Genomic DNA, 15,143 nt, shown 5'->3' on the forward strand with positions numbered 1-15,143 from the left:
ATTTCTGATCCCACCAAATGTCTTTCTTTCACGAAGGTTTTTTTTTACTATTGATATAGTTGACTTGCCTTAATAAACCAATAATTTTTTGCGTTTTGGGTTATCGTAATAAATCTATTTTTCATCGTAGAGATGTCATCTTTGGTGTCTTGTAAGAGAAGAGTTATCAACCATTAAAGGATTCTTGAAGTTGGCGTTAGTGAGTGGTCCCAATTTTTCTTCTTTTTGAATTATTTGCGTACCATTCTAAGATTTACATATGGCTGCTTCAGCATCTTTACCAAAAGTTTCTTGAAGCAAGTAAAAACTTTCATAAGCTTTTTTCTTTCGATTAAAGGAAGAAAGTAATGGTAACACTGTAAAACGCTTCAAATGTCATTGAAAAAGAAGAAAGAAACTTTTGTTATAATAGATATTTTTTAATAAAAAAATATTTTGAACAGTAATGAATTGCAACAACAAATTTTTATTACTTTTAATTTATTGAATTTTTGGCTGATCATACATACAGCTGTTTCGATTATTGCCAAATACTCATCTTTCGTCATATATGACTTTAAAAATCAAATTTCGTTAATGCATTATCTCTATCTCCTACTACTGATTCATGGCCTTTTCCTGAAAAAAAGAAATTATAAGTTTGTTTACTTCAATTGTTAAATAAATTGTTAAATAAAATTCATTTTTATGGTTAAATTTAGCTAAAATTCATGTCATTATCATTATCAACAGGTAATACTTTAATCATTTAATTTAGTCAATTATTGAATACTTGTTTTTAGTAATAAATCTACGCGTGGCTTAGTGCTAACCAGATTAACTTTTTTTTTTTTTAAAACCATTTATTTTATTACAATCTGTCAGGTGTGAATGACAATAAGTAATATATATGAATATGAATCGTAATAGTAGTTATTACGATCTAAAAAAGGACTATGTCCAGTGACATATCCATATATACTTAAAATAGAAATGTGTGACCTACATATACATATCTAAAACGTCTTTCGATGTTTTTCTTTTTAGCCTTGTAAAAGTGGAGGTGGCCATCAAGTGTGTAACCAGCGGATTTGGATGTACATATATGCGATGAGCATAATTTTTTATAATACGAGATATTTCTTCCTTAATTGTCGGAACACGTAGTTGTTTATGCAGTTGTTCATTTGTTATACCAAAGTGCTTTTGAGATCATTCGTAGTTTTTTACATTGAAAACGCTGGATAATTGCCAGGTTTGAGTCTGCTTGAGTACCCCATAATTGAACTTCATAACTCCATATACGTTCCATGTAGGTAGATTAACCTGACCGAACTTATTTTATTTGTTAGAACAAATGTGATGAAATGCTAGATTTTTATATTTGAAAAACTATTTAATTTTAAACAAAATTATTAAAGCAATATATGTTTAATGTATTGCACAGAGTCTTACTATCTGCATTGTCGAAATTAAGTAAATAAATGTTTCAAATATTTGTATTTATTCTTGATAACTTCAAAAAAGTTTACTTCAATATTTTTTAAATTTATTTGAATAATTTCAAATATGAAAACATAAAAATAATATCTAATAAAAAATTTTCCCTGAGTTTAAATTCTAGCAAAAATGCATAACTCCCTTTACGTACAAAAATTTAACTATATATTATTTAATGAAACCAACAATATGTAAAATTTATATGACATACATAGTATATGTCTCATTGGCTTTTATATTTAAACTTAAGACCCAGTTAATCCGAATACTTTTCTCCGCATTCTGCCTTTGTAGTCATTACACTTCGCCCACACAAATTGATGCAATTTTTATAAATTTTTTTCTTTTGTTCCTAAAAGTATGCAAATAATTGCATCAACCAATTTGATAGTCTATTTTATCTATTCTATTTCATCCAACAAAGTCTCGTTTTGCTTTCATTTTTTGTATCTTATAAATCCTCTTAAGGGTGCAACTGATTTAAAAGGATATCATTGAAATTGTCTATTATACGAAATACTTTGGTAATACTATGCAAATGTCAACTTGAAAGCAAAGCTATGCAAATTTAAATATATTTGCTTATTGATGTGTATATTGCAAACTTATACATATATAAGTTTGTATTGACATGTATCTACGTATCTATATACAACTGAGATGAAATGAAAGGAAATTATATGAGAAACTCAATCTAAGCATAAAATGTGAAGGTTATTATAATTCAACAATAAATGTGATTATTTCAAATGCTTCAAATATTATTGGTTGAAGAAATCTGGAACTCAGAAAAAACCAACTATTTTTTTTTATAAGTTTTAATGTTTTGTTAAGTAATTATTCCATATTAACTACACTAATACGTTTCAGTAGTAATGGAATCAATTAAGAATTTATTCCATTTAAATTAAAAAAATTGTGAACTGAGTCCATTAAAGTAAAAATATAGTTTTAAAATAGTGAACATTCATAAATTAATGGCAAGATATATACATGAAAATTTTATATTAAAGTTGAAATCAATCCTTATGAAGTATTATTGTAGAAAATATTTAGTAATGTTTGTTTGTTTTTTAAATTTAGTCAAATTTTTTACAATGTTATCGTTACGAAGAGTTAAAAGATTGGTTATGTGATTAGTAGGAAACGAGTAATTTTTTTGCACTAATTTATTAAGATATTGGCGTTTTTAATCGAGCTTCAGAATGAGACACAGTCGATGTAGGATTGGGAACGTCACCTTCAATGTTATTTGAAGTATCATAATTGAACTCATAATGATTGAAATTTTTTAATTCTAATTTATGGAAAATTTGAATTTGTAAGAGTTCTAATTTCTCTACTGTATAGCCTCTACTGTATACTCGTATAGATTTTATAATCAAGTTTTCAAATACAGTGGACATGATTAATATAACGGCCACCATTACACAAAACCTAGAAGATGTATATAGTTATAGGCGTTTAAAGTCCGTCACAGTTAAAAGCCGTTAGGTACTGACAATCAAAGATAACTTTTATATTAGTATGGCGACTTAACGTCCTTAAAAATTTAAGTTTTTTTAAAAAAGAAAAAGTCAGGAGTATAATATTACAGCAGATAAAAAGACGCAACTCTTCACTTAGAAACGTTTACAGAAATGCTTTCTTCCACTGCTCGTGACAGATCTTTTCTTCCAATACCTTACGGAAAATCGACATCAGTATGTGGGCAGCAATTTATGGGTTTACTTTAAGATATCCGGCATATATGTTTATCATTTTTAGGTGATTTCCAGTTTTTTTGCCACTGTATTGTTGAAACTATTTCATTCTTCAAGATTGCTGTCATTTAAGTTAATAATTTCAACGCCGGCACTGCGAACTTCTTTTGATTGGATTAGGTTTGATTTGTTGCTCGCTGTCAATTTTTAAATTCCTTTCTCCATTCTTCTATTTCCCTACTAGTACTCTGTCTAAAAAGTAGAGTTCATTCATATTGTTTTGGCTTGCTGCTACTTCGGCGCATTTTCTTTTGTATTTTCTGCTTCTTAACAGATTACTGCAAAACTTATCCTTACTTACTTGCTATTTTCGAGTCCAAAGATTAAGATTGTTTCATTCCAAATCAAGTGAGGTGAAATTAGGTCAGAAAAAATGCGACACTTCTTTTAGAGCTACTCAGATCTAGTTCTAAGCTGGGCTTACTTCTTCAGTGAATATATCTTTTTTGCGTTTCATAATAGTGTTGAAATTATTCCATAAATAAGAATAGTTAAGGTTCCGTGGTGAAGAGTGGTGTTACAATAAATCTATTTGGTCTAAGTAAGTTGATGAACTAGACTAAATATCATATTACTTAACTTAAATTGGGTTAATATTGTTTATTTTTATTTTATTTGTCATTTTTATTAAAATAATAAGTCTTTGTCACCTAATATGTTCAACTTAAAGTTTCTCAGTAATTTTTTTTCAATTGACTTTTTAAAGTTAACAAAATTGGTTACGTTAGCATGGATTTTTTTTTTGAATCAAAGATTTTCTTTATATTCCTTACTAAGAAGCTCGTTCTATTAAGCAAACTTTCCTTTAGAATTTTATTCTGTTTTTTTTTGCTATATGCATTCTGTACTTTCGCAAATTAGCTTTCACTGTTCCTGCATTTGCTCAAAGGTACTGAATGAAAAAAAATTCTATTCGATGAGGACATTTTGAAGTAAAAATTTGTATTGAACTACAGCAAATCCGTTTGGGTAGTTGCATAATTGCACTGTCAATAATTACGGAGCTAATGCTCGTTTAATTATGCAAGTTTGAGACTGTGACAAAACAGTTTCATTCCACAGTCATTTTAATTATTACGAAATTATTAAATCGATTATTATTAAATTTAATTAATTAACTTATGCGCACAATTTGCAATTACAGTGCAAAGTTCAATTTAATGTGACGGAACTCGCAAATGCGTTCGATAATTAGTGCGAGGATAATTACGAGTAAGAAAAACGAATGGTTTTGAATTTAAGAATTTGAAGTTTTTAATTTAAATTCTAGCTGGTAGATTAATTATTTAAATTTATGAAGGAATTTTTATTGTTGACTAAAAATTTAATTTTTTTGTACAAAAAATACTGAACGTCATTCTTTAAAGTAACAAGTCATACATTGAAAACGATTTTATTACAATCTTTTTTTACAATTGAACAAGACAAAACCAGACAACACTAATATTAAACTAATATTAATCAAATTCATCCATAAATCCATTAGGAAGCAAACTCCCTAATTTCACTCACGCATGTATTTTTATATACACAATTAAATAAATAAAGTTTCAATTATAATTACATGTTATAGTATTATATCTTTCATATCCTCACAAAGATTATAGGGCGATTATAAATAATTTCTATTAATCTAAATATCAGACTATTTATTTCTTTTTTAACAGTCAAGTAGTGATAAAAGTACTTGAATCCAGAATAATCAGAAATGATAGAAAATTCTCCGTACCACAAGAGAATCGAACAATTCTTAATTCATTTTGGGTGAGAATTAGTACAAAAACAATTTGCCCCTATAATGAACAGCCATTGAAATATAATCTAATTTAACTTTCATGCTTATGTATGTATGTATGTCTGTCCTACTAGGTAAACCATAGAGCATTTATTATTAGTTTAACTTAAATTCTGTTTGGGAAATAGGCAATGCTTTTTTCATGAGTAATTTGCATTCTTTAATTCGCGATCCACTGCTCTTCTTCAAGTCGTCGTCAGAGTTTTCTTTTAGTTCTTATCAAACAATATCACTATTTAGCCATTATTGAGTTCCCGAATATCCACTATTGTTCTAGTTTGGCTTTTCCGAGCCTATAGATCAATATTGTGACTATCAGAACCGCGAGATTCTTTGTAGGCATTGATTTACAAAAATTTGAATTCTTGGCTTGATTGTATTGGTATTCTTTATGTTTTACTTCCATAAAATACGAGGGTGATTTGATAAGTCAGTGACCTTTTGAATAAAACAAATTTTTTCGGCAAATAAACATTTTATTTTTCTACATAATCACCTTTTAGCTTACATTTACATTTATACATTTATTCCAGCGTTTTTCTAATTTTCTTATTCCCTCCAAATAAAAGGTTTTCTCAAAGCTCTCAAAATACGCGTTTGTTTCGGTAATGACTTCTTCATTCGACTCAAATCTCTTACCGCCCAGCCATTTATTTAGGTTTGAAAACAGAAAATAGTCGCAGGGGGCTAAATCTGGAGAATATGCTGGATGGGGTAGCAGTTTGTATCCCAATTCGTGGATTTGAGATCGTAATACTTAATCAGCTCACGAAATTCACTTTTTTCCATTTTCGCAAAAAATTCACGAGGTTGTCTGCTTTGAACGGCTATCAAACACCAACTGAACGACATAGCTTGCTCAAAATTAGAAAGTTGCCCACTAGTAGATTACAGCTGACAGCAGCACTGTTGCATTTGGAGTAACTGCACGGGAAATTCAAAAAGTCACTGATTTATCAAACCGCCCTCGTAGAAGTGGTTTTATGTTTCTGTTAAATTTTAAAATTATTATGTTTGTAGTGGTATTCTTTCTGTTTTACTGTTTTATGGGTGCTTTTTTTTTGAGGTACTCTTTACAGAAGTATGTGTATAAGACTATATTTTTTTCAAATTAAAGAAGAGCGGGCTTTTTGAGCATCTAAATTCATAACATTGTTAGAATACATTATGCATTCAATTAATAAGACCAGTATAATAACATATTTTGGTCCTATGATTTGCTTAGCACCATTATTAAATTGATTTTAAAAGTCGATTTTGGCGAAAGAAACTAAATTCGTAATATAAACTATTATTTTCAATAGAGAGAAAACAGTAGTGAAATTGCAACAAAATTTTTTTTAATTATTTTTAAATAATTGAATTTTTGGCTGTTTTGAGTATTTCGAGTATATCATTGTATAAAATCTTTTTCAAATAGTATAATATTCTACGATACCTTCCAATTTATTATACTAATCCTTCTATAATAAATTCTTTTTCAAGTGTTTTTTTTTTTTGTTTTTAATAAAAACTTTTTATTACAAACACTATAAAACTATGTATACAACAGTGTTTGTTAACACTACATCTACATAGTTGTGAGGAAACTAATGATCAGTTTGCCTTTAATGTCATCCTATATTTTTACTTAGACTTTAAAATTCCCTAGGCGGTCGGGGTTAATACCTGTGGTATTGAGAAGCCTGCTAACTTCTTTGTTTACATGCCTTTGGAGCCGCTTACGATTAGCTTCTGATTGCTCTCCATATTCCATATTCTGCTGACCAAATTATACAAAATTATTTTATATTCAATAATGTAATATTATTAAAGGCCAAGCTAATTCACTTTGTTCTAACTAAAAAAGAAAAATCATTTTAATAAAATTTTCAAAAAATTTTGAAAATTTTGAAAAAGCATTTTAGCAGCAATCACGACCAATAATTTAAACATTGGCTAAGTCTTCTGAACCAACATGTCATCAATTTGGCCAATGTCAAAGTAAACACTAAGTAAACTGATTGACATAAATTTTGTGAATTTACGGTACATTTGGACAGGTTATTATTGGCACACATCCCCAACTATGCACACCCATACACCCGACCCATTTATCCAGAGACGCATGTTTCAATATTAGTACATGAATATGAAATGCGAGCGGAAGTACGCAATCACCGTACGCATTAGATCAAATTTCCTGTGCCGTGCACCGCAACATAATCTGAGACCAAAAACCAATTGAAAGGCGTGCGAAAGTATGTGCTGAATGTGTTCGATGTGCTAGATGTCCTCCATACTGGATGCAGTGACAGTGGTAGTGCAGTTCCATACAGTATAGTTGCAAGTGTGTTTTACTCAACCGGATGACAGATATTTGCACTGCATTAGCATAATAATATTTTGTGAACTTGTGTTCATCTGCGTCTGTCTGTGGTCATGTGCAAGTGTTTTCTCGCATACACAGATACGCATTAAAAGTGCATGAATGTGAGTGTATGTGCAGTATCACAAAGCAAATTTCACCAAAAGATACTGTTCGCTTTGCGATACACCAACTGACTTCAGCAGCACTCATGACACAATTTATGTAATTTAAGTATGCACACCAGTGAGTTGTGCGTATGAGTACGTCGTCGAGTGCACACAAAACGGAAATGAACATTATGAATTGTTACGTTGGTCCTGAAAGCAGGTGTAAGGTTTGTCCTTGCGTCTAATATATGCGGATTGCTCTGCTGGTGCGTGAATTAGTAAACTTAATTACAATTGCTTTAAGAACAATTATGGTCAAATCACTTGCAATTCAATTGTTGTCCTTGTACCTGCAATACAAAAATTAATTAATAATGTTGTACCAATAAGAAAGGACAAGAAGAAACATTTATTTATATTATTCTATTTTGAGTTCTAATTGATTCTAAATTGCTCATGAAATTAAATTATTTTATACAGTTTAAGAAATGAGCAAACAAATTTAGGATAAAATCTATCAATTCTTCAATATATTAATGTTATAATTGCATTGAAACTTCAATGACAATTGAATTGTTATAATTGCGGATTTTATATTTCAAGAACATACTGGTGGATTGATAATTACCTGACTTCACAACAGGTAGAAATGTCAGAACAAAGTCAATTATATTTTGTATATCTAACAAGTTTTAAACGATAGCTGTAAAAGTATCGCCTTTCAGTAATAAAATTTCTTCATTTGAAGCGAATGAACAATGATGCAATCCAATTGGGAATGGATTTTGTTTATGGCAACCTTGTACCATCATTAACAACAACAGAATGTTCGGGTTGTTCAAAAGAGGTCACAACTGAAAAAAACATTGAACAAATCCACGAGATTGTATTGGTAGCAGATAGCAGAGATGACAAATATATCATGTAAATGTATATCGAATATTTTACATAAATATTTGGGCATCAAAAAGCTTTTGGCAAGATGGGTGAACCGTTTGCTCACAATAGAGTAAAAACAATTGTTTGGAAATATTAGTGACAATTCATGAAACATGGATCTATTACTTCACACCTAAGGGAAAACAATAAGGCAGAGAATGGCTATAGCCCGGGTGTAGTTCTCCCAAACGATCACGAACTTAACAAGCGGCTGTAAAAGTTTTAACTTCCGTATTTTATTTAAGTAGAATAAATTTCATACAATATATTTGGAAAAAGAAAAAATAATAACATCAAACTACTATTTCAGATTATTTGATCGATTGAATGAGGAAATCAAGAAAAAACGACTGGGTGCAGAATCACGGTCACACATTAATGAAAATCATGCCAAAATGAAATGATTTCAAATGATTCCAATTCCAAAATGGAATTGCTTTCTCACCTACCGCATTTTTCAGGCTTGGCTCCATGACTATTACTTGTTTCCAAACTTGAAAAGATAACTCCAGAAAAAGAAGTTTGCATAAAATAATGAATTGGAATGGGAAACTGAGGTATCCAAATGACCTATAAGTGATGATTGAACAACTTCACAAGCTTCATTAGAAATGGCAAGAATCTCTACGGGTGGTTCAACAAAAATGAGGTTTCAGGTAGCGTTACTCTTTGTAGTGTCGTCTTAGTTATACTTCAATCTAATGTTGGAAAAGATAATCAGAGCAGCAGATTTGAACAAAACTGGCACAATATTTTACAAAAGTAAAAGCCAATAACGTATGCCAACGATATTAGAATTGTTTGACTAAAACACCCGCGCCGTCAGTGCAGCTTTTTCCAACTTAGAAAAACAAGTAAAGCAATAGGTATTGTGGTAAAAAATTGAGGATCAACTGTGTATTTTTTGTCTACAATCAAATTTTTTGACCGGTCACGTCACTGTTTTTAACTGTTGTTGCCTACAGATTCAACAAAGAATCACTCTTTCTAACTGAAATTAGTTTCGACTATGTTAATAATTTAAAAATAAGGCCCCCTCTCCACAAATAATCCTGCTCTGTACTGATGTCTATCCTGTTTATTTTACTGCGTTGTTCAGAATCTTGGACGATAACCAAAAAAGGTGGGAAGGCATTAGGAGCATTCGATAGAAAAATTTGATGAAAGACCTATGGTCTCTAACGCGTTGGCAATGAGTATCGAATTAGATAAAACGAGCTATATTGCGCATTGATGTAGTTAAGTGCATCAAAAATCAGCAGCTTCGTTGGCTTACTCATTTCGTGCGCATAGAAAAAAGCGCTTTGAAAAGTACTAGACCCATTGTATTATAATAAAAAATTGAAGCTATTCAAACTATCTGGAACCATTGATAAAGGCAAAATTGCTGTTTAAGAAGAGATCTTGGAACTGACTAAGATCTTCTATAGAGTTTAGTAAGATTAGCTTAATTGATGCTATTTCGATTTGCCGGGGACTCTCATCCGACAACTATTTTTAGTGGAATCAGCTATTTTGGCGTATTAGAAAAAATTGTTCAGAATTGTTGACTTTATCCTAAATCCGTTGCCAAATGGGCATACACTGAAAATCGAAACCATGACATTAATATGGCAGTCGGTCTAAATGAAAAACTTACTTCAACTCTACGGTTTATTTGTGATATTACTGTTGATACTCTATGGTATCTTACTTGTTTTTACTGAAAAACCTTTTTTCAAGTTCCTATGAAGCATATAACGTATAAAATTTGGTGCGTATACGCCATGTGTGATAATTTAGATATTACCGAATAAAAAATAATTAAAATGTCAAATTTTAAATAAAATTCAATGATAAATTCGAATTAAAAATAAAATAATATTTAAAATTTTATAATGTGTCTAAATCAAAACTAGTATTTACAATGATCATATATATTACATATATTAGTAAATAAATATAAACAATGATATATATAATAAACAATGTAAATGCTTTCGAAATTTTAATTTTATATTATACAAATATTATTTACTAAAAGTTCAAAAAATACATAAAAGATAGAGTCATGAAATTATTTGCGAAATCTGACAGACTTGCCAACATCGTGTTATCAAATCTCAGAATAGTTACAGGCTCCTCGGGGAGGTATGCACATCTGAGGTCAATTATTGTTTAGTCTGATGAAGTGATAAACAATAATCCAGTCAAGGCGCAAAGAGGGGCTTTGAAGAAACCTCGCAGTTAATAGAGAGTAAAAGGGCTCAGGTGCACTGACTCAACTAGCCTCAACATAAAAAAGTTAATTTTATTATATTTATAAAACAACAATTTATAGGTCTTTATCATTTACAGAACTCGAGAAATGTTATTTTAAAAATTGTTCTAAAATGTAAAATTCTCAAAATTCATGGGTACGTATCTCTTAGAAAAAAAATTCCAAAATTTTTTCGAAAATTTTATTTATTTTTACACTTACACTTATAAAAGTGACCCAATAACGCTTATGATAAATGAAGTTGTTAAATTTATTTATGTTATTATTTTTTTCGTAAATTTATTTTTGTTTTTATTTTTTCGTAAATTTATTGGACCATTAATTTTTTAATTTAAATGTCATAATTTAAGCTGAAAAAAGAAAAATACTTCGATATGCACGTATATTTTATATATAAATTTAACTCAGCTGAATTGATACAATTTAAATCAACCGCAATGTAAACAAACAAATTGTCGAATGATTGGAACCGCATTGAGACAACCGAGCGCACATCTAACCACACAATCACACTCATTGCAGTTCAATTCAATTCAATTCAGTTCAGTTCAGTGCAATTGAATTAAATTTAAACTATAAAACTGACACGCATAGACACGTACACACGCATACATAGCGACATATGTATATCACCACATCCATCGTTTAGAGATAGACTATTTAAAAATACCAACAACAAACAACAAGCAACAAACAACAAGCAACAAACAGCAAACACTAACACAAATACTAGCACAATACCTAAGTGGAGTAACGAAAACTTTGTTAGCAAGCGACAAACATAAATAAATTGTACACTCTTGGCCACTTTAATCCTTGAATTCAAATTAACTGCATTGAATCGTGCTAAAATTTGGTTTTGAAAGTTCAGTTCAAATGATGACATTCAAGTTGACACTTGCCAAGTTCAATTGATTTGTGCGCGCACACAGAGAAGTTTGAGTTGAACTTCTTTCTAATGCACACACATGCCAAACTGACATACACATACAAGCCCGACGTAAACATCCATGAGCGACATATGGACATATCGACATGTAGGTAAATAAAAACTTATATTGCCGGCTTGGTATGTACTCGTAATAGCTCCGAGTGTGAAAGCCACTCTTTCAATACTTCAAGTATTCAATGTTTCAATTTGTTATAAAATTGACTTGCCGCATTCATGCATGATACGTACTTGTACTACTCATATAAATATAAATGTATGCAATGCAATATATGCAAATGAATTTGTTTGCAACACTACGGTTCGTGTATATGTAAGTTATCAAGTCTCGTCTCCTACACTAATTATTGTGTTTATCGTTATCTGTCCTAAATGAACAAAGAAATATTATCTATTGTATTAACTAAACATTTCTTAATGATCGTTGTCTGTCCTAAAATATTATCTATTGTATTAAACAGGAAATTGGAAATAACCAAACATTGTAACTAAACATTTCTTAATGATCGTTGTCTGTCCTAAATAAACAACGAAATATTATCTATTGTATTAACTAAACATTTCTTAATGATCGTTGTCTGTCCTAAAATATTATCTATTGTATTAAACAGGAAATTGGAAAAACCAAATATTTTTTATTATCGTTGCCTGTCCTAAGCAAACAACGAAATATATTATCGGGATTCGATGCTTCGAATTCTTGGTATAAATACGAGTAAAAATTATGGAAGTAGTTAGTCTTAAGAAACATTTCAAATAAAGTGGTAGCAGAAGCTACACAAAAAATAATAGTTTATATTTAATTGGCGCCCAACGTGAAGCCCGTGTTACAATTGCGGAAAATAAAAAGTACGCAACACGAGGTGCTCGAACTATATCACTGCATTTAACAAAACATGCAATAACTAAGCTGTTTGCAGATGAGAAAAGAGAGATTATTCTAAGAAAAAGGAATAAATAATATTTAAAATATATAAATAATATAATATAAATTAATATTTTCAAAAATTTTTTTTATTAAACGTGAAATTTCATTTAATTAACTTGAAATCGTGAAATTTTTTTTATTATTTTAAAAAAAAGAATATATAAATTACAAAAAAAAAAAACTAAAGGTGAATGTCTAAGTAATAATAATTTAATACCTGTGGTAAAAATTGAAAGAAGATACAATTCAACTGAAACTCAACTCAGGAGAAGCGGAAAACATTTTATAAAATATATAAATTACAAAGGAACAAAAAAAACCCCAAAACTAAAGGTGACTGTCTAAGTGATAATAATTTAATACCTGTGGTACAAATTGAAGGAAGATACAATTAAACCGAAACTCAACTCAGGAGAAGCAGAAAACATTTTATAAGTAAGTCGAACAATTAATTTCTTTTTGAAAGAAGTATAAATGAATATAAAGTTGTTAATTAGATTTGTAAAAAGATGGAAATTTTTTTATAGTTAAATTATAAATATAAAAGTAAATTATTATTTTTTATTGTGTAAAATCTTTTTCCTTCGCTTACTGTTATTAGATTTTGTTTTATACTATTAAAATATTTGTTCATTATTTGAAATACTATCGTGAAACGGGAATAAAACCAATTTTTTTTGTATCTTATTAAGTTGTAAAACTGGAAAATCTGTTAAAAAATTTTGCTAAAATGACCCTCGAAAATAATACTTTTACACAGGACTTAATTAGTCGCCTTATAGTCGCAAACACAGCCTCTCTTAGGAATGAGATAGCTTTGCTAAAAGAGCAGCTTTCTACAGTAAATACTCCCAAAGTAGTAGAATTCGAAACGGAAGTAGTAGACAGCCGTATAATATGTGATGAGACCTTGGACATAGTAAAATCACTTCCCGAATTTAGTGGAAAAAATAGTTATGTTAGTTGGCGGGCCGCAGCCATAAATTCCATGAGTTTATACAATAGAGGTAGCAGGAAGTATTTCGGTGCACTAACCATTTTAAGAAATAAAATTATAGGCGAGGCCAACGATACTCTAACAAATCACGGCACTTGTCTAAATATGGATGCCATTATTGCTCGGCTTGATTTTGCATATTCGGACAAACGTCCAATTCATATAATAGAACAGGAATTAAGCGTGTTACGACAGGGCAATCTTTCGGTTATGGAATACTACAATTTAGTCAATAAAAAGTTGACTCTCTTAATAAATAAGACTATAATGACCCACGGAAGCGATGAGTCAATTACTAAAGAACTTAATAGAAAGAATAGGCAAAACGCTTTAAGAATATTCATAACTGGTCTAAAAACACCATTATCTGACATTTTATTCTCACTTTGTCCAGAAGACTTGCCAAATGCATTAGCAAAAGCTCAGGAACTCGAAGCAAACAATTTGAGGGCAAGATTCGCTTTAAATTTTCATAACAATGGGAAACAAACTCCAATGAATAATTCAAACCACTATCAAAACCAGTACAACAGACAAAGGAGATACGATCACACACCTAGGAACACAATCCAAAATAATTTAAGATTCGCTAAGGCAAATATTAATAATCAAAATCAAATTCAAGAACCTGTTGTACCAATGGAAGTGGATCCATCTGTATCCAACCAATTCCAAAGAAACAACAGTTATCAAACATCTAATAGGAATCACTGGAACAACTCAAATAGGAACTCGCATTCTTTTATGCAGGGATCGGGATATCACAATAACCAAACTCAAAAAAGAGTTCATGAAAGTATTCAGAGTAGGCAACTGTTACCAAAAGCTCAACGGATAAACAATATTTCTGAAAATCATTTTTTTAGGCCAAAGGGAGTACTAGAGCTCCCCTACATACAATTAACAGATTTAAAAACTGATAAAACCTTTAAAATTTTGTTAGACTCAGGTGCTACAGCATCATATATTAGGCAGGGAATATACAAGAATAAAAACCAATTACCAATATTTAAAAGAGTAAGAACTGTAAATGGGTACAGTACAATAAAATATTATCACTCTATTACCTTGTTAGGAGTGCAAGAAAGATTTTATGAAATTGAAAATTTAGAAGCAGATATACTTATAGGATATAATATTTTAAAAAGAATAAATGCTGTTGTAGATTTAGGAAACAATGAATTAAGATATAATGGAAAAACCGAAAGAATATACATAGATTCGAACAAACGTAAACAGAAAAATGATATGATAATGATAAATAAATATCTGGACTCACTGAAAAAAGACGAAACTGATGAAGAAATAGACAGCACTTTTTCGAGAATAGAATCTGCCAAAACAGTAAGCAGTAATCTTTCAGAGAAGGATAACCTTATGAACATACTGGAACCGGAAGATCATACTGAATTAGCTAGAAAAATTCCCGGCGTGGATAATGACATAACAAGTAAGGAAGAGTCACAAAAAATATTGATATACAAAAATAATATAATAAAGCAAATACAATCGACACATTCAGAAATAAATACAAGCTTACCCTTTAGAACGGACGTTAGAGCAGAAATTAGAACTA

The 15,143-nt window shown here is 30.1% G+C and overlaps 1 long non-coding RNA gene across 1 annotated transcript; it reads right to left on the minus strand.

Annotated features, from left to right (window-relative positions):
* Positions 1-512: 512 nt before the first annotated feature.
* Positions 513-10,104, minus strand: LOC119672605. Its single transcript, XR_005251925.1, has 3 exons — positions 10,073-10,104; positions 7,698-7,844; positions 513-618 (listed from the first exon to the last, which is right to left on the minus strand). It is a non-coding gene; the product is annotated as an uncharacterized LOC119672605 (long non-coding RNA).
* Between the last annotated feature and the right edge of the window lie 5,039 nt (positions 10,105-15,143).

This window comes from Teleopsis dalmanni, chromosome 1 (assembly GCF_002237135.1).
Source record: "Teleopsis dalmanni isolate 2A chromosome 1, ASM223713v2, whole genome shotgun sequence".
In the NCBI taxonomy this organism is placed as follows: domain Eukaryota; kingdom Metazoa; phylum Arthropoda; class Insecta; order Diptera; family Diopsidae; genus Teleopsis; species Teleopsis dalmanni.